We start from the raw sequence: 18993 nt of genomic DNA on the forward strand, positions 1-18993 counted from the left end.
TTGGAACCATCAGCGCAGACAGTATAGGACTCTGGTTAACCAATTAGTGTTCTCTCTCTGCAGATGATTAAGTACAGACTTTGACATGTGCCCCAAACAGGGCTAACAGTGAGCATGAGAAAAGCACAGAACAGAAAACTCTCCTGCTGCTGCTGCTGTGAGATCCTCAATCCAGCTGTGCCCGAAAGACAGCCCTCTTGATTTCACCATTCCTCCCCCAAACTGTTCATAAACAAGTACAAGCACATGATCACTTTTGCTTAAGTTTTGGTTCATGATGCTTGCAGCCAAAAGTTTTGGTAGTGGGAAACAGAAGAGGAAGTGAGCAAGGAAGAGGGAAGATTGGGAATTTTAAGCAGAATAATTACATTTATGAATTGGGAGTAGTAGAAAGAATAGGGATTTGTCAGGAAGATGCAATTATTCTGAAAGAGGCATTGGCCCCTAGTTTCATTAATTAAAAATAAAAACACTTTATGGGAAGAGTAAAACACTTTGTAAATTCTAAAAGATTTTGGGCAAAGCTCAAACTCATTAATAATGGAGTTAACATTTCTAAGTGTTTTATTAACTGAAGTTAATTTTGGTTAAGCATACGCCATCTGATGAACTACACTTAAATCTTCAATTTTGGAGAACGATTTAAATTCACTATTGAATATTTTAGCCATATTCCTTCTTATCAATCTCTGCAAAATATACCCACACCTACTGATTAGGGCCAAAACACTAAAGTTTTACTAATAATCCCGGCCAAATTCCCACTCAGAAAGTAATTCCTTCCTCAGAAAGCAAGAGTCAGATGATTGAAATGAAAATACGAGATCTGCGGCCATAGGGTACAGATGATTTAAAACCATATGAATTTTAACTATACATAAGACTGATCAAATGCATGAACCTCTTATCTCAAAAGCAAAAATACTCCTTTATACCAACTACAAAGAGGTACATAAAAGCAGAAAGAGCCTGCCTCACGAGGAAATATCTACAGGCCAAATCTTGACAGAAGGATCATGATACATCAATGACTGTGAACTTTTTTTAGGCAAAGAGGTCATTAACTGACAAACACAATAATCATCGTTTCAGAAACGAGCTTGGCCAGGAGGCTTAAACCTTGTCAGGGGCTGCACTCAGGCTCATCTGGGCCAAGAACAGAGAGGAGCCCAACAGACGACAGCGATAGTTCAGGAGGCTGAAGGCAAGATGTGCAGGACCTAACGTACCAACAGTCAACAGGGCTTGTCTGTAAACTGTAGTCCCTCAGCAAAGACACCATATCAAGGACAGCATCATTTAGTCCCTGTTTTTAGGAGAAAAGCATTTATAATTGCACCATCAAAGTAAAAACAAAACAACAAAAAGAACCCCCATGAAACCCAATGTTAAACCTTTGACTGATGCTGCTGCTAAGTCACTTCAGTCGTGTCCGACTCTGTGCGATCCCATCGACGGCAGCCCATCAGGTTCCCCCGTCCCTGGGATTCTCCAGGCAAGAACACTGGAGTGGGTTGCCATTTCCTTCTCCAGTGCATGAAAGTGAAAAGTGAAAGTGAAGTCGCTCAGTCGTGTCTGACTCTTAGTGACCCCATGGACTGCAGCCTACTAGGCTCTTCAGTCCATGGGATTTGCCAGGCAAGAATCCTGGAGTGGGGTGCCATTGCCTTCTCCAAACCTTTGACTAGGTATACATAATCAAGTCAGGAAGAAAAAAAAAAACCACCCTCCAAATCAAACTTCTACAGATTATATTTTAAATAACTGGAAGTGTGGATCTAGAACAGCATTTTCCAGTATACAGATTCTTCATATTTTTATATGCATTCTTACACGTTTCAAGTTGCTAATAAAATACATGGTGCTAATTTAACAGGCCAGAAAACACAGAAGTAAACACAGTAGTGTGTCCTGGTTTCCAGCACCTGCAGGCGTAACTCTCAGACTTTGTAACGCGTGGGAAGTGAAATCTGAACATATACTAGAATGACAACCACTGCGTCCTTATACCAGCGAATGAAAATCTACAATTTTCATGGAAAAACACATTTCTAACACTGTATTGAGAGGCAGACCAGACCAGGTTTTTGGTAAAACCTGAACGTAAGTTGCTTAGTCTAAACCAGTGGTTTCCACTGCCCCCACCTGACCTTAAAGAGATGAAATCCTTGTTTTTAAAGAAATCTTAGTTGAAATATGAAAAGGATAAAAAGTGGAGAGAGGGGCTCAGGTTGATGGAAAGAGGAAGAAGGAAAAGTTCTCCATCTCCAAGTCTCTCTCTGAAATAGTCACTTGTCTAAACTAAAGCTCAATATGCAAATTTATGCCAAGGTCACCCAAAGCATTAAACCTGATGGCTAGAGCAGAATTCCAATAGTTTGCTGAAAATCTCCCCTGAATAAAATTAGTCTTATCAGAATATGGTTATAGGAAGCCCACAGTAAGCTTAAGAATTAGGACACCATTTATACTCTTCTGTTTTTTAAACATTTCTACATTAAAGCTATTAAAAACAAAAACAAACCAAAAAAACCACCTCTCTGGAAACATCTTTTTGGTAGGGAGTAGGGGAGAATCAAAGGCCAGAAATGATGCCATTACTAGTGAAGGGAAAAAAAAAAAAAAGGCAGCAATATATTCTAAGTTAATAAAAAAAATCAGGAAGACATTCAAATACGTACTACATTTAAATATACTACAGTATAAACAATTTCAGTTCTGGTACATCATCAACCCAAGTTAATATGTAAGAAATTCAGATCCTAAATACTTAAAACAATATTCCACTTAATGTTGGTGCAAGTATTTACATAACCCACACTGGGGTTTTTAAGTCAGTCTTTGAAATTTCTTTAAACCACTGATCTAACTAAAAATATTAAGTTATGCTATTTTCTAAGAGGCGTAGGCATTTGAAGAGTCACAGGAAGAGAATTAAAGCATCAGTTACTCCACTGCTACTCATAATGGCACTTAAAAAAACTGTGTGTGATGTCCTTGTGGAAACATTTTGGACCCGTTAAGGTAGAAAGTACTCAGGCAGAAGGGAAACTTCATTCCCATACTTCTGTCACCCCTCAGCAACATATTTAATACTGTAAAATACCACTCACTGAGTAAAAGTGTGGTCACTATGAAACATTTTCTTTTTATAACCAATTAAGTATTTATCTTTCCTGACTATTCTGGGATCCCAAGTGGTGAACACAGACGCCTTACATGCTTTTCAGGATGTCACTAGCCCTACATTTGTATTAAGCCAGATGTAAAAAGATTTATATATTTGTATTTTAAGAAAATGAACGTTGTAAAGCCTTTCTAGAACAACCTTCTGATGAGTGAACACATCGGGAGCGTAGAGCCTACATCCAGTCTGGAAGCAATCACCCCACTCAATCTTTTCCTAAAACACAGACCCGAACAGAAGCAGCTTATCTTTCAATTTCCTATAACTGCGGGCGAAAGACCTTCCAGATGCCACAGGCTCTTCACATGAAAGGCAACTGGGTGTCCTCCTTTTCCTCTCTTCCTCAATCCCAAATACCACAGAACAAGTAACTGACTGTCCAGGAACAGAATGCTACTCTGGGTTAGTGGATGAGCCTGCAGCATACAGGGAGTTCAGTTTCCTTCTCACCAGGGAACGTTCAGCAGCGCTGAGGAACGTGCAAGCCCAGAGGGATGAGAAAAAGAAACTGCTTCGCCAATGAAGACACACTTGCACTAAAGGTAAATTTAAATACTGAACATCAACTACGTTGCTCAGGATAATCATATTGGAACACTGTTAATAAAGACAAGAAGCAAATAGGAAATGTAACTAATTTTTCTTCTGTCAGTTCGATAACAAAAGAAACCCAATTAAAAAAAGATTTTCAAGTTTTTAACCAAATCAGTTATTAAATCCCTTATAATTAAGTTTTCATAACTATTTCTTTCGTATTTATGCAAGGCAAAATGCCTGTGTTCTCTAGATACAGCATCCTGTACAGAAATGTTTTATCACAGGGATACCTTTGTTCCCTCTCTATAAACGATGTATGACTCTCTTCCACAAACAGCTCTGCCTTAAGAGACTGTCTGCCTGACTGCTTAGTGTGACTGAAGCACAAACCCCACACCAGGCAGCTTGTCCCGCACAGGACAGTTCTGTTCACAAGTTTACTTGACAACGCCATGGAAGAAGCCCACGACTCTCAGTTCAGCTGCGAAAGTCTAAACACTCAGCTGCCCAACAGCCTTTCCAGGTGTCCAGGCCCTCCCTGCTCCCCCTCCCAGGAGGCCCCTCTCCAAGCTCGCCACGCTCGGTGCTTTTCACAGCCCCTTCCCTCCTCACCTCAGCCAGTCTCCAGCAAACGGGCTCCAGCTGGCCAATCTCTGGTGCCCTGTTAAAACATGGGTACTTCAGGGGTGACATGATCAGGCCAAGCGGGACGATGCTTCTTTAGTTCTCAGTATGATTTTGAAACTAATGCTGCTGAAGGGTGCATTCGTATTGGTTGCACCCACTTCACACACACGACTACAAACAACCTTTTTTATTTTGGCATCAGGTGCCATCTTTCTCAGCATTAGCTGGTTTAGCTGATGAGAAAAAGATACTCTATTCTGAATACATGTCTGGTTAGAAAAGAAATAACTATCAACTATGCTCAGGCACCGTCTCATTGAAGGGGCATGGACATACAGGCCTTAAGAAGGACAAAAGATTAAGATTCAGATTTCAAATCACAGTATCAACTAAAATCAATTATGAAAATGCAGCACTTTGAATCACTGAAAAGGATCTAGGGTTTTACTTAATCTAAACTTAATTTAAACTCTTCTTGTTTTAGAGGAGCAACTGAGAAGCAACTGGCTTAAGGGCAATGAGCGTGTCACTCACAGAGCTGGGTCTCAAGGTCATCTCCAGACCTAGGGTGCAGTGTTCTTCCTATTATCCATGCAGATGAAGCTCTGATCATTGACATTAATTAAAAGTAAACAATGCATATGATATACACACATCTGAAAGTGTCAAGACTTTAATACCCAAGGTTGAAATAACCATAAATAATTCAGTCAAACCAGCTCAAACAGAGATAATTAAGAATGCACACATACATCTCAGATCAGAGGGTCCCATTACCTCCAAAGAAGTGAGCCAGGAACTCAGTTCTGACTGAGACCACTTGCCCTAAAGCGCTTTAAACATCACTACGGATGCCGACAGTTACTAGATGGTCACATCTGAGAGACAGCTTTCTATCCAAGTTGTAATGGCAGCATCTTGCAAAATGAGAACCACAATCTTAGAATCCTTAAATAAAACAATAGCTTTTAAAAAGCCAGATGTGTATTCTAGGTCTCCCCTATAATGAACCAGTTAACCATTACCACACTCACAGAGTGCTCTGAGAACTGCCGAGAACAGGCAGAGGCTTTGGCCATCTTTTTTCTTTCTCTAAGGGCAAGGGCTGGGGGGTGGGGGGTGGGGGGTGAGGGGACTAGTCTGCTCTCAACTGCCTCTAAAGCTCAGGTTCCTCTCCCCTGGCAAATCCTCTTCGTTACTGTTACAAAGGCAACTGAGAAATGAAAACACATGCCCAGGCAAAAACTTGCACGTGCACGTTCTCCGCATTATTCGTAATATCCAAGAAGGAAAATCAACCCAAATCTCCATCAACTGATAAATGGTTAAGTAAAATGTGGTAATATTGATACAATGGGATATGATTTAGCCATAAAAAGGAGGGAAATATTGATATATGCTCAACATGATGAACCTTGAAAATACCATGCCAAATGAAAAGTCACAAAAGGCCACTTACTGTATAATTCCACTTATATGAAGTATCTAAAAAAGGCAAATCTCAGAGACAGGAGATTAAAGTTGCCTAAGGTTGGAGGAGTTGTGGGGGCAGGGAGGGAATAGAGGGTGCCTGCTAAAGGGTACTAACTAGGTTCTTCGTGGGGTGAAGAAAATATTTTAAAATTAATTGTGGTGATAGCAGCACAACTCTGAATATACTAGAAAACACTGAATCATATACTTTAAATGGGTGAGCTGTATGAAACGTGAAAAAGTATTTTAAGTTGTTAACAGGCCTAGAATAAGATTACAAAACGCAGATAAGACGACGAACACAAATGATTTTACCCAAAGACAAGACAACAGTAAATACTGGGGTATACTTATCCTTCCAGATTTTACGCATGCATAATTTTTCTTAAAAAAAAAAAATCAAAACACAAAAAAGGGAATCAATGTATTTTATTCAGTATTTACTCACACAGCAAGAAAACCCATATTGCTTGAAAATTTTCTAAATTGATTTTTAAGAATTATGTGTTCCAATATGGCAGATACTAGCCACACATGGCTCCCATGCACTTGAAATGAGGCTAGTCTGAGCTGAGCTGAGATGCCTTAAGCTTCTGCCATGCTACCATCACCACCATCCCTCCCCACAACCCCTTCACCTCGCAGAACCGAAACTCCGAAACGTCTGCATCCAGCAGCAACACTCCACCTCTCCCCTACCACACGCACATGGCAACCACCACGCGGGTGGCCTCTATGCTGCTGACCACTTGAGGCACTTCACAGAAGTGGAATCATAAATACCTGTCCTTTTGTGACTACTTATTCTACTTAGCATAAATGCCTGTAAGGTTTACCCAGCTGTAGCATCATGTCAGATTTTCCTTCTCTTTCAGGCTGAATAACATTTCATGCTGAATAACATTTCATGCTATGTATGCATCACATTTATCCATTCACTTGTTGATGGACATTTGCTCTCTTTCAGCTACTGTGAATAACACTGCCAGGAACATGGGTGTACAAGCAGCTCTCTCAGACACACGTGTGTGTTGCTACATCTCATGGTAACCCTGTGGCTCTGCCACTTACACTCCCAAGTATACAGGTTCCAATTTCTTCACCTCCTCACCAACATCTGTTTTTCTCTTTTTGACAGTAAGCATCTTAATGGGTGTGAGGTTATTACTTTCATCATAATTTAAATTTGCTTTTCCCTAAAGATTAGTGATGTTGAGCAGCTTTCCATGCACTTTTGGGCAATTAATGTATCTTCTTTACCCATCTAGATTTGCTTTTAAGCATAAAATATATTTGAGATTTCCAATGCTTAATATGAAAAAAATGCAAAGTATCTCATAAATAACCTTCCAAAAATAGACTGCATGTTGAAAAGACAATACTTTGGATATGCTAGATTGAAAACTATTAATTTCACTTTTTATTTTTTAAAAAGTAGCTACTGGAAACATGGAAAAGCCTCAAAGATATTATGCTAAGCAAAATAAACCTGTCATAAAAGACAAATATTATACGATTCCACTCACTTGAGACACTAACAGTAGTTAAATTCACAGAGATAGAAAGTAGAAGGGTGGCTGCCAAGGACTGGCAGGGAGGGGAGAAGGAGGATTTACTGTTTAACGGAGACAGAGTTTGCACTCTGCAAGATGAAAAAAGTTCTGGAGATGGATGGTGGTAATGGCCGCGCAATAATCTTTCTGAGTGTACTTAACGGCACAGAACTGTACGCTTCAAAGTGGATGGTTCAGTTCAGTTCAGCTCAGTCGTCAGTCGACTCTTTGCGACCCCCTCGTTAACGTGATGCATAAATTTTATGTCATGTAGATTTTACCACAAATCAAGTAAAAAAAAAAAAAGGTAATTATGAGAAATTACAAGACAAACAGTAGTCAACACAGAAGCAGATGAGGCTGTTATTAAGTATCTATTAAGACTGTTTAAAGCTTCCTTTGAACAGGATAAATCCTTTAGAGCAAGTCCTGGATGTAATAAAAGAACTCTGAAGGCCTTTACAAATTTCTAGACCATTTTGGACTATATTAAACGAGCACTTCTCTGGTAATACATGAATGGCCTCCAAACTGCTAAGTACTTAAAAAGAAAAACCTTAGTAGAGAGTTCACTTTCCTGACAAAACTGCTTCACTCCAAGAGGCCAGGAACAAAGGACTATATCACTTTTGTCCAAGATTGTAAAATTCACTCTGCCTTAACTAACAGTTTAACCCAGTTAGGGTTACTTTAATGAGAAGTTCAATTATATTTTAATTTTGCAAAAAATTGAAATGATTCTACAGCAGGTAGCAAAAGCACAGAAATTTTCACATAATTTTCATGTATTAAACTTTCAAATCACCTTAAGTTTCTTTCAAACAGTTACAGGATAGAACTGGACAAAAGGAGAGGCCCTAGGAAAAACAAAACAGGAAGCCTTTCCAAAGGTAACAGAATGCTGAAAAATTTAACAGCTTAAACAAGTATTGTTTTCTTTAATGTTGGTGTGGTTCATCAGTATTAAACCAAGAATCTAATGGGAAATAAACAACCTAGTTCACCACATTGTCAGTCACCAAAATTACAGTCACACTGTCATTACAAAGTTTCAACATGCTAGTCAGTGGCTGGCACACGGCATGCCTCAGAAAGCGCAGAATGAACGAACAGTCCCTGTCTACAAAGGGCTTACAGAGGTGACTCCCTATATGCGCACACACACGTATATGGAAAGAAGAAATGTATTCAGACGCATCACAGATTAACGTTCTGAGGCTCTGTAAGAGGGACGGCTCATTCTCGGCAGGGGTGGTCAGGCGAGGGTGGAAGGAACTGCTGCACTGTGGCCACTGTGTTCAGAGAAAAACCTGCATCACTGCATGGCTGCTCTGCTGAGCTTCTGAGACCTGCCTGCTCAATCTGGACAGTCTGCAAACAGCCAAAGCCTTAGGTGTAAGATAACGAAATACAGAAGCGATAGCACAAGGGCAAGAGGTAAAAAGCTGAAGCATAAAACTACAGCCGACATAAATATTTATGTTTTCCAGTAAGACTATATTGGTTTTATGGACAAAAACTCAGCTTCCTTCCAGCCACGTGTAAAAAATCTCTCCCCTTCATACCTTTAAACTCCTGTAATAAGTAGGGCGACACGGTACAGTAAAATTTTGCCCTGCTAGAAGAGATGGCACAACGTAGTGAAAAACACAGCTCTAGAGGTCGACAGATCTAGAGATCTGTTTAAATCCCTGCTTTGTGGCTTACTAGGTTTGTGACTCTGAAAATGTTACTTAACCTCTGGAGGTCTGTTTCCTAGGCCATAACCAGTATAACACCATTCCACTGTTCAAATGTCAGAAGCAGCAAGTAAGACGAAGCCAATTAATGCTTACAGAAGTTATTACCTTGAACTAGATCAGGAGCTATAACAATAACTTTGCAAATTACGAGTTCATACCAGGATACAGTCTTTTAGAAAGCGCAGACCATTGTCATCACTGAGAATCAGACATGGCTGCCACACACGCTCCTGACTGCGTTCCAGTGCTTCATGCTCACACAGAATAGTGTGCTTACACGCCACTGCGAGCCATCTATGTCAGGGCCAGCATATTAGCCTCCCAAGTTCTGTGGCGCTTACAACAGTTATGCAGTAGAGTATCCGTGAGTGCCCAGAATAAACCTAGGTGACTTAGGAACACAAAGGCGCGATCTGGAATTTGCTTATAAAATACATGCGGACTTATAAAATTTGTGTTACTCCTTTTAAAAGGCTTTCAGGCAAAAAGACTAGTGCCTACAACTAGAAACTGCCACTTTTGAGTATTCAGATTTCAGACAAGAGCCCTAGAGAAAATCATCAAGAACATGTCTTACATCCCAATCTAGCTTCAGAGAGGGTGTGAGATGAGAGGCCATTGCCACATTTCCTCCATTTTAATAGGCGCCCCAGCAAGGCGGGGACACCCCGTGGCAAGCGACTCCTGCACTACGCCGCCTGCACGGAACGCCACAGCCCCGGAATGGCTTGTGTCAATGGACAACCAGGTCTCAAAGATGCGACAGAGGGAAGCCAAATGAATTCACAGGCAGGCCTACGAGGACGCCCAGACGTGCCCTCTATGAGCATTCCAGAAGCACATCTCAACAGCCTGAGAGAGAAAGTGAGCTGCTTTCAATTCCTTAGCAAGTTTTCCATGCTGTATCAAAACTAGTCAAAATAATTTTCCCAGAGTAATTGGAAATGTTTTTCTTACTATTCTTGAATAACGAAATACATAATTTTCTTGAATTACCTTCTCACGTTTTTCTAAACTGTCTCCTACAGTCATGGCTTAGCAAAAGCATTATTCTTACAGCAGGTTTTGCCACTTGACTCAATCCTTACACTTTCCACAAAAGCTTTATTTTCCTGATCTCAAACCAGGGTTCTTAAGCACTCCCTGCATTTAAACACACCGAGTCTCACTTCGTCTTCTTCACCAGAGCAAGAATTCTTAATTGCTGACTTAAAAAGTGCAAGATGTAAAATTTTAATAAATCCCACCACATTTCCACTAGATAGAGGTTTCTTCAGATACATTAGGTTTCAAGAGGCCACTCATACAGGTCCTCAATTGCTGCCAGCTCCCACCAGAAAAGGAAAGCCTTACACATTTCCAAGGGAAGCTCAAGTTTCCATAAGCTCTTAAATGGGAGCATAGAGGGCTCAGAAAAAGACAGAAAAGGCAGAAGGGCAAAAGCCAGCAATTATCTGTCTAAGCAAAAATTACTGCTCAGAGGAGAGAAGGAACAAGACTGCCCTAAAACAAAACACTGGGAAAAGCAGTAGACTATAAACACAGTTCCTGTTTAGATCCTTATACAGGCAACTTCAAACCCTACACAGTTGCTATTTCTTCAACAACCACTGGCACAGCTCTCATCCATAAAGAAGCTAGTGTACAGCTCGATGCTCTAACTGCACAGCCTACATGGGATCCTTGGGTGTTAGCTGACATCCAAACACAAAACATCACTATGAAGTTATGAAGCACTCGTGTGGGCCCTCATTAGCCAAACAGCTCACAGGGGCACTATAAAAGCCTGTGCTCCAAACGCAGGCCTGGGGGCCAGGCCAGACGTATTCCAAAGCTCACTTCACTGCTGCACACCGTAGTGCCTTGATTTCCCTACTAGTGAAACAAGGACAGTCCTGAGAGAATTGAGAACGGTTTATAAAGTGCTAAGAAAATGATACCAATACTAAAGGCTTTGACCAAATCATATGTGAAATGACATACAAACAACTCAAAGCTAAGAGACTCCATTACAAATCTAAACCCTTACTGGAGAAGGAATTAGGATGTGGAAGGATTTGTTTTTAATTCTAAGAGATGGTCCATGTAGGAGTCTCTTACAGATTCCGGGCATGTTTTTCAGCTACAATGCAGTCTTAAACTGTGGCGTATGTTCAGGGCGGTCTTCTTCAAAGTCTTTTATGCTCTTCTAATTTTCAAGCCTTTATTTCTGGAACACTGCTAAAATTCTTGAGATAATCAGGATTTCTCTAGCTGCTGTCTTGGAACTAAGCTAGGGATCAATAAAACCAAGGAGGCCTGTGACTGCATCTAAAGACAGTGGACAGGCACACACACAGAGAGAAACTGCAACCAAGGACTGTAACAGTGAAAGAATTCTGCATTTTACACTTATTAGAACAAAAGTGTGCGCCTCTCATCAAAACTCACTTCACATACCTGGCTCACTTTTTACCTGACTTCCTGTATACAAGCATATCCCTACACAATCAAGTTGAGAGAGAGAGATATGTATCTTCCAATTTGAGAAGCCTGCTAATATTCAGAGAGCCTTCTCCTTCCAGTGAAGCAGAGGGTGAATTCTCATTTCCACCGACCCCTCAACTGGCAGATTATCCAAGACAGGTTGTGATCAAAACAAAGGTCTAAGGGGTACTGAGACCCCAAGAGACTGAGGGAACCCAATCATCCATCCTCACTTTCCAATGAACTGAATCAGGCAAACAAATAAACACACAGTCACGTGGGACTGTGGCCACTCAGCAATCAAGGCGGAAGGTGCCAATGTGTCAACAAGAAACAGCCTCTACATTCAAAATATCAATTCACTTAATCAGTGTGAGGTTTGGCTCATATCAGCTTCAAACAGCAAGTTTCCAAACTAACACCACAAGACGTGTGACTAACACAGACGCACATCAGCACAGTCTGGCATCTGCTCCGGACTTTTTGCTCCGGACTTACCACCATAAGTTCTTACAGAACCAGGGGAGGAGAGCCTCTGTGAGTCTACACGATGCTCGCAACACATCAAGGCCTGTGAGTTTGCCTATAGCTAATACTCAGTGAGCAACATTTCTTCCCATGTTCACGCCTCTTAGGCAAATAAATGAAAATTACACTCTCATGGAAAATGTTTCACCTTCTGGAAGATATAACAGACTGACGTTTTTTAAGAGTGAAAGTCCTTTGGAAGTCTAAGTTGAACAAGCAGTTTCTTGCACAACAGCACTTGAGCACCTTGATGTAAGCTACGAATTAGTTTCTAATCTTATAAAACAAGAATTAAATTTTTTTGTATTTTCACATTTAAAAAAATGTTGTAGATTCAAACAGATTAAAAAAAAAAAACACCCCTGACATTTAATTGATTTTTCCCCCCCGTACACTTAAATGTATTGTTTTTAAACATTACTTCTGATATTCGGACCTTTTACTTGTATATATCAACACTAAAAAAGTATAATGTTTAATATCTATATACATATATCCACCCATCTATTAAGAAAATCAATCTGCCAAGGTCTACGACAACTTATACAATTTGTTATTTACACATGGTTCTCAAAAGAAAAAATACTACTTTCAGAATAAATTCTCAAGTTTTCCTTTTATTTTTTCCCTACCCAAGGAGGGATCCCTACTTGTTCCTTTACAACAGAACAGCCCTATCTTCCTTATTAAACTGTATTTTTCACAATTAAATGTGCAGTCAGAATGTGTACATTAACCACCAGATTGTTACTTAAACACTAAAAAATACTTTTAATATTTTCTAAAACTTACCAGTAGTTACACTTCAATATATAATACACCTAATATAATTATACTTCTAGCAATCAAATATAAATAATAAACACATGTAGGAGTGTATGTCACTAATAAAAATCAAAAGCTGTTTTTATTTGATAAAAGCCTATTGATTATTTGTGAACAAGTACACACTCATGGAAAGGTTTGTTCTGATCAGAGAATGTTTCAGGTTTTTAGAAGCTTAGCAACTCTTGAGACTGGGTCATCAAAATAACAATTATCTAGAACTTACTTGACATTTAGTCTATTCAACATACTGATATTTTATTCTTAATATAAATAGTATTATAACTTTTCCTGCACTCTGGTTTAAGGGAAAAAAGACAAACTGAAGTAAAACAAGTTCATGACGGGCATGTTTGAAACCGATGACTTTCAGAATGACGAGGACCAAGGATCCTTAGAGGTCCACAGTCCAGCTTCCTCTACTTACTACACAGAGACTATAAGAACCAAACCCAAAGATTTAGTTGTTCAAAGTGTAGAAGTCTCTAGTAAGGCAGTATCAGGAAATTTTCAAAATGGGTCAAAGACAAAGGAATATTTACTTAAAAGTTCAATTAAATAGAATACCCAATCCCCACCCTCTAGTTAATTGAGGCTTTTTAATAAACCCTCACAGTTTACCTAAATTTCAGCCCTTCAAGGCCAACTGTTTCACCTTTTTTTTTGAACGCCAAAAGCAGGAAACCTTTGAAATTGCAGAATTTATGCTTTTTAAGAGCTCACAGCAAGTTTTCCTGTAGGGGGAAAATGGCTATTACCACTAAGGACATCAGTTAACATTGTATCTCATGTGTAATTTATTAAATCAAACAAAAACACCTTCACAAACTTGCCTCCAACATAACCCTCAAAGAAGAAACTTTATTCAAATTAGTCATTGAAAAAGTTGTACAACTCTGTATCAAACACAAATTCAGGTCAAAATTTTATCTACTTAACAAATACTAAACTATTTAAAAATTACAAGTAATACCATTTAGATTATATATCTGATTCTTCTAATTACTAAACAAATTGTAAAAGCAATTATAGTTAAGTCTCTAATGGAATACCTGAACCAAGCTGCCTCCTTTTCACTCACCAAAATGTTACTTGGTAGCAAATGTCCAATGCAAATTCTCCCTTAAGCATCAACTGGTTAACTATGTTTCAAAGACTACAACATTTATCTTCCCAAAGATTTATCTTGGTGAATCTTTATAAAATACTTGTATCAAGGTCTTAAAAGTACACCCGAGTGTCAATAAACACTGCCAATCTTTGGTAGCAAGTGCATGTTCATGGCAAGGCCTGTTCTGATCAGAGAATCTTTATGGTTTCTAAAAGCTTAGCCACTCTTGAGATTGGGTCATCAAAATAACAGTAATTGGAAACTTAAGGTACTTTATACACAAGAGTGCAGAATGAAACTCATTAAAACAATATTAGCAACTTTAAATTTTTCTCTTAAACAAGCCACAAGTCATTTCTCTGTTCAGAACCCACGTCGGCAACCAGCTCTAACTGGTTCCTTGAGGAATGTGGCTAAGCCGAAATTTTGGACGTGTTGGCTTTGGTGGTGACCAAAGAGGAAGAAATCTCTGGCTTCCCTGTTGCTGCAGTTCCCACCCTCCAAAATGAATATACCCACCGGTGTGAATTGACAATGTGGTCCAAAGAGCAAGGCAGGAACGGAGTCCAGATCCTCAAAATGGTAGTACAGGGCATAACCACTAGGCCACCTATCAGTTCAGTACAAAAAGTACAACCCTGCGCATCATGGTGCGAAAGCTGGGGCCTAGGTTTCGCATTGTGCATCTCACACCTACGGAAATAACAAGAGGAGTAAAATCTACAGAAATCAACACACCCTAAGCAGGTGGGTGCTCACAGAAGACTGGTGTCAACACTTTTGCAAAGGCGGTTGGCTACTGGGAGAATGAATGGCAATTTCAAGTCCAAAGTTGCAAAGAAGGAAAATTTTAAGGTCAACTTGGTTGAGTTTAACAGTGTAGAACTCAACATAGGCTTGACGTTTACCAACAAGGCTTTGCAAATCATGACACCCATCTACATGCTTATGAAAATTACTCCCCCACTAAAATCTAACATCCCTCAAGGATTTTGAACTCTCAAAGAGTTGAAAAGACATGGGGCCATGAAGAAGGAATGAAATCAACAATACTCCCCCAAACCTGTTACTCTCAGGTTTTGAACTTTTCCCTTTACCATCTGACCTTGGAAAGATATGGTGACACATTCAAAGCTTAAGGCGGAAGAATTCCAGAGAAGGGGGAATCTGTGTACCAAGGATGTGCCAAGGTGATTCGTCAAGAACAAATGTGGATTGTCTAAGGGTCAACACTTTGAAAAAGTCAAAAGAGAAAACTTACAAAGTGCAGGGTGGATTCTTTAAAAGAAATAAAATCACTGCTCTTGACTCACTTGATCCTTCACCATGTTGCTGTCAGCTCACCAACTAAGAGTGTCAGAGAGTCTTGCTGGGTCCATTTTCCCATGGTCTGTAGAAGGCGCTGTGAAGCACATCCTGTTCTAGCTCTGGGGCCCTTCCCCCCTCTGCAGCCTTACCCAGTGCAGGGAATGCGCCCCCTACTGACTCCAACACTCATTGCCTTTAGCCGACTTGGCTGCGGTGCATTTTGGGTGGGGGCTGGTATTTTCTTCATGGCCATAAACCAGAAGCAACAATGCAGATTTATAAAGAAACTCTATCAAGCTACCCTGGAGATTTTTTTTTTTTCCCTTCCATTTTGAAGGTTCAAGACACTGGCAAAAGTAGTATCAGGGAAAGGGCTTGGGTCTGTGGGGATGGACAGTATTAAAATGGCAAACACAGGAAACAGTTAGGTTCTTTTTCCCTCCTAAGCCTTTGTCTGAGAAATGGGGTTATTGCAAGAACTGTCCAGAGGAACGGAGGAATGCAAGAACATCAAGAAGACTTAGTGTGGTATGTGTGTGGCTGAAAAGAATATTAGGTCTTAGCGCCTGGACTGGGGAAGAAGAGGAAGAGAGGTAATCGCGCCTTTTCCAGCAGACAGGCATCCAGATTTGGGGGGAGGGGAGGGCAGGGAGGCAGTCCAGAGGAAGAGAAGATGTGAATAAATGGGTGCTCAAAGAACTATTCCCCATTCATTGCACTAAAAAAACAAAAAACCCAAACCAAACTCTCAGCTTTCTGGATTTCCATTTTTCACCATCTTACTGCAAAGTTGGGGCTCAGAAAGCTCGCAAGAGGTCGTGCTGACCAGGCAGCTGCGACTGAGAAAAAGGGGTGGTGGAGGACTCCGTGGTCAGGATAGAAGGGAGCTGGCATGTTGGGGAGGAAGGACCGCACAGGGGAGGCAAAGACTTTCACTTCGTGCCCTGCATGCTCCCCACCCCCCCAACCTGTCCCCCCTCCCCCAGCTAAAGGTGGGGAGACCCAGCAGAAGGCTCGTCCCAGGGATGGGGGTGTGCGTGGGGGGCTCGTTTGGGGCGGGGGGGCGGGAGAGAGGGATTGGTTCCAAGGATGGGAGCAGCTCGGTTCTCGCTGGGGGCGGGGTGGAGGGAGATGCCACTAGCGGCAAAAGCTCTGGCGGTCGGGGCGGCTGCCGGCCTCCGCGGGCTCGCGGGGCGGGGAAGAGGGGTCGGGCTGCAGGAGGAGGCGCCTGGACCCCGGAGCAGAGCCCGGGGAGCGGTCCGCGCCGGGGCGGGCGCTCCGTCGGCACCGGAGTGCGCAAAGGGAGCGCGCGCGGCCCCAACAACAATGCGCCGGCGGGGCCGGCGGGCGGGAGCCGCGCGGGCCGAGGGTCGGGGGCCGGGGCGGCCGCGGGTCCGCGCGCGCGGCGGCCGCCGGGCTTACCTTGACTCGGCCTCGAGGCGCGCGCGGGGCCGGCGTGCTCGGGGGCCGGGCGGCGGCGGCGGCGGCGGCGGGCGGATGGCGGCGGCACGGCGCTGGCGGCGGCGAGGGCGCGCCCGGGGCCTCGTCGCGCTCCGGCTCGGCGGCCTCGGTGGGCTCCGGCTCGCGCCGCGGCCGCGGCTGCTGCCGGGGGGCGCGGCGGGCGCAGCAGAGCGGCGGGCGGCGGCGGCGGCGCGAGCGGATCCCTCCAGTCCCCGCGCGGGCGGCGGCGGCGGCAGCGTCGTCGAGCGGTGCAGACAAAGGAGGGGCGGAGGGAGGAGACGGAGGGTGTGGGAGAGGCGGCTTCACCGGCGCGGGCAGGCGGGCGGCGGCGGCGGCCGCGCTCCTCTCGCTCCTCAGCAGCGGGGACCGAGAGAGGGAGCTGTGTCTGAGGAGACGCCAAAATCCCCCTTAGCGCTGCCTGCGGGAAGGGGAGGGGGCACAAGATGGCGGCGGCCGGGGGGGGGGGGCGGGAGTTCAGTTCATGGATCCCGGCGGGCGGCGGAGGGGAGACCGGGCCGGCGGAGGCGGCGGCGGCAACGGGCGGGGGAGGGGGCTGATCCCGCGTCTCCCCTCGGCAGACAATACAAGCGCCTCGGAGCGACTCCCCGAACCTGCCCTAGCCAAAATGGCGGCCGAGAAAGAGCGGAAGTGACGTAAGCACCTCATTAGCATAAGAGGACTCATTGTCCAGCTAAGTGGGGGGGGGCAATGGGGGCCAATACCCCTTCCCCCCATGCCCCCCAAAGACAACTCTCACTTCCATATGTGCCTGCAGTTAACTTTTTCTGAGGGAGGGTAGCATCAGCACCCCTATCCCCGCCTAAGGGAAATTATATAATCCCCACTGAGGGGGAGCTCTCGCGAGAACCAGAAGGATTTGCCATTGACCCACTAGGAGGCGCCGCGGATAATGGCCGCAGTGCGCTTCCATGGCCCTTGTGCACGGCGGGCGCCTTCCTCTGGTCACAGCGCCGACGGCGGAGGTACCAGCAGCGGGCCGCAGCACGCCCTGCACTCAGTCAGGTGGCCGTGCTGGGGATCCCTGCGCGGGCCCGGCTGGGCCTGGACTACATCTGGCGGGAGGGGCGTGTGGGCAGCCCCGCGGCTCCACGTGCTGGGAAGCCCGCGCTCCCGGGCTCGGGAGAAGGAAGCCCAGGACACCTGGCCGGCCGTGCCCGACACTTCCTGCCTTAAAGGAGGCGTGAGGGCCTCGTGCTTCACACACCGACCTGAGTTGCAAACCAACTCATGGGTGCTTGACCCCTTGGGGGTGGGGTGGGCTATTTAGTGGACAGGCCTGCGTTTTACAGAAGGCCAGCTGTTACCCGGGGACAGGGCACTCTTCTTCCAAATCAGAGATGGGCTCGTCTCTTCGGCCTGAAGAAAACAAATGGGATCCCTAGTTTTTTGAGGCCACTGGACTAGTGAGCCAAGGATGAGAAATGATGTTGCCAGTGGGCCTCCATAAGATCCTTGAAAACCACAGAATAGTCCCAAAGACAGTCACTTTAAGTGCTCCCACAATTTGGCTAGCACAGGACATAACGGAGGGCTTTGAAGAGTTAGGTCAACCCCAGCCAACACATCATCTCAACATTCTTGAACCCATTTTTTATAGTTGAGTGTCTATCATTGGCTAAACATACTGAACAATAAAGTCTATTGTGGAGAATTAACCAAACCCATTAAGATGTGCTCTGTACATCTTTATACTTACTTTGCTGTTTCTCTAAATTTCAAGTTAAGTTTCAAACAATAGGTAACATCCCCAAAGAAGCTGACTTAATTGAAAACAGTACAAATTATGGTTACATAGAGCTTACTGTCTAAGGCTTCAGTTAGCAGATTTAACAAGCTGTTTCATCCAACTCAGTATTCCATTCATTTCTGAAATTGTGATAAAATATATCTTCAAAAGCCAAATCAATACTTCAAGGGAAAACAATAGCTGGAAAAAGTTGTAGAAAAAAAAAGGGGGGGGACACTGAAAACAGTTTGATTTTAGAGACAAAGATGACGAATCTAATTACATGTTGCAGAAGACACTAGCAACAACTAATATGAAATAAGCAAAATAACTTAGTTTTTTTTAGATACCATACTTAGATTCATACAGAGATAATACCAATACAAAGGGAGAACATCTGGATTTCATCCTTGGCCCCATTTACGAAG

At 43.3% G+C, this 18993-nt stretch overlaps 1 protein-coding gene across 8 annotated transcripts in view; it reads right to left on the minus strand.

Annotated features, from left to right (window-relative positions):
- Nucleotides 1–16953, minus strand: part of ADNP (activity dependent neuroprotector homeobox) — a 30850-nt gene extending 13897 nt beyond the window's left edge. The window contains exons 1-2 of one of the 8 annotated variants that reach the window (XM_018058030.1): nt 16780–16953; nt 14569–14742 (exon numbers count right to left, since the gene is read on the minus strand). The gene's annotated coding sequence lies outside the window, so the exon portion shown is untranslated. The other 7 variants (XM_018058032.1, XM_018058031.1, XM_018058034.1 and 4 more) reach the window with 7 other exon arrangements.

This window comes from Capra hircus, chromosome 13 (genome assembly GCF_001704415.2).
Source record: "Capra hircus breed San Clemente chromosome 13, ASM170441v1, whole genome shotgun sequence".
NCBI lineage: Eukaryota > Metazoa > Chordata > Mammalia > Artiodactyla > Bovidae > Capra > Capra hircus.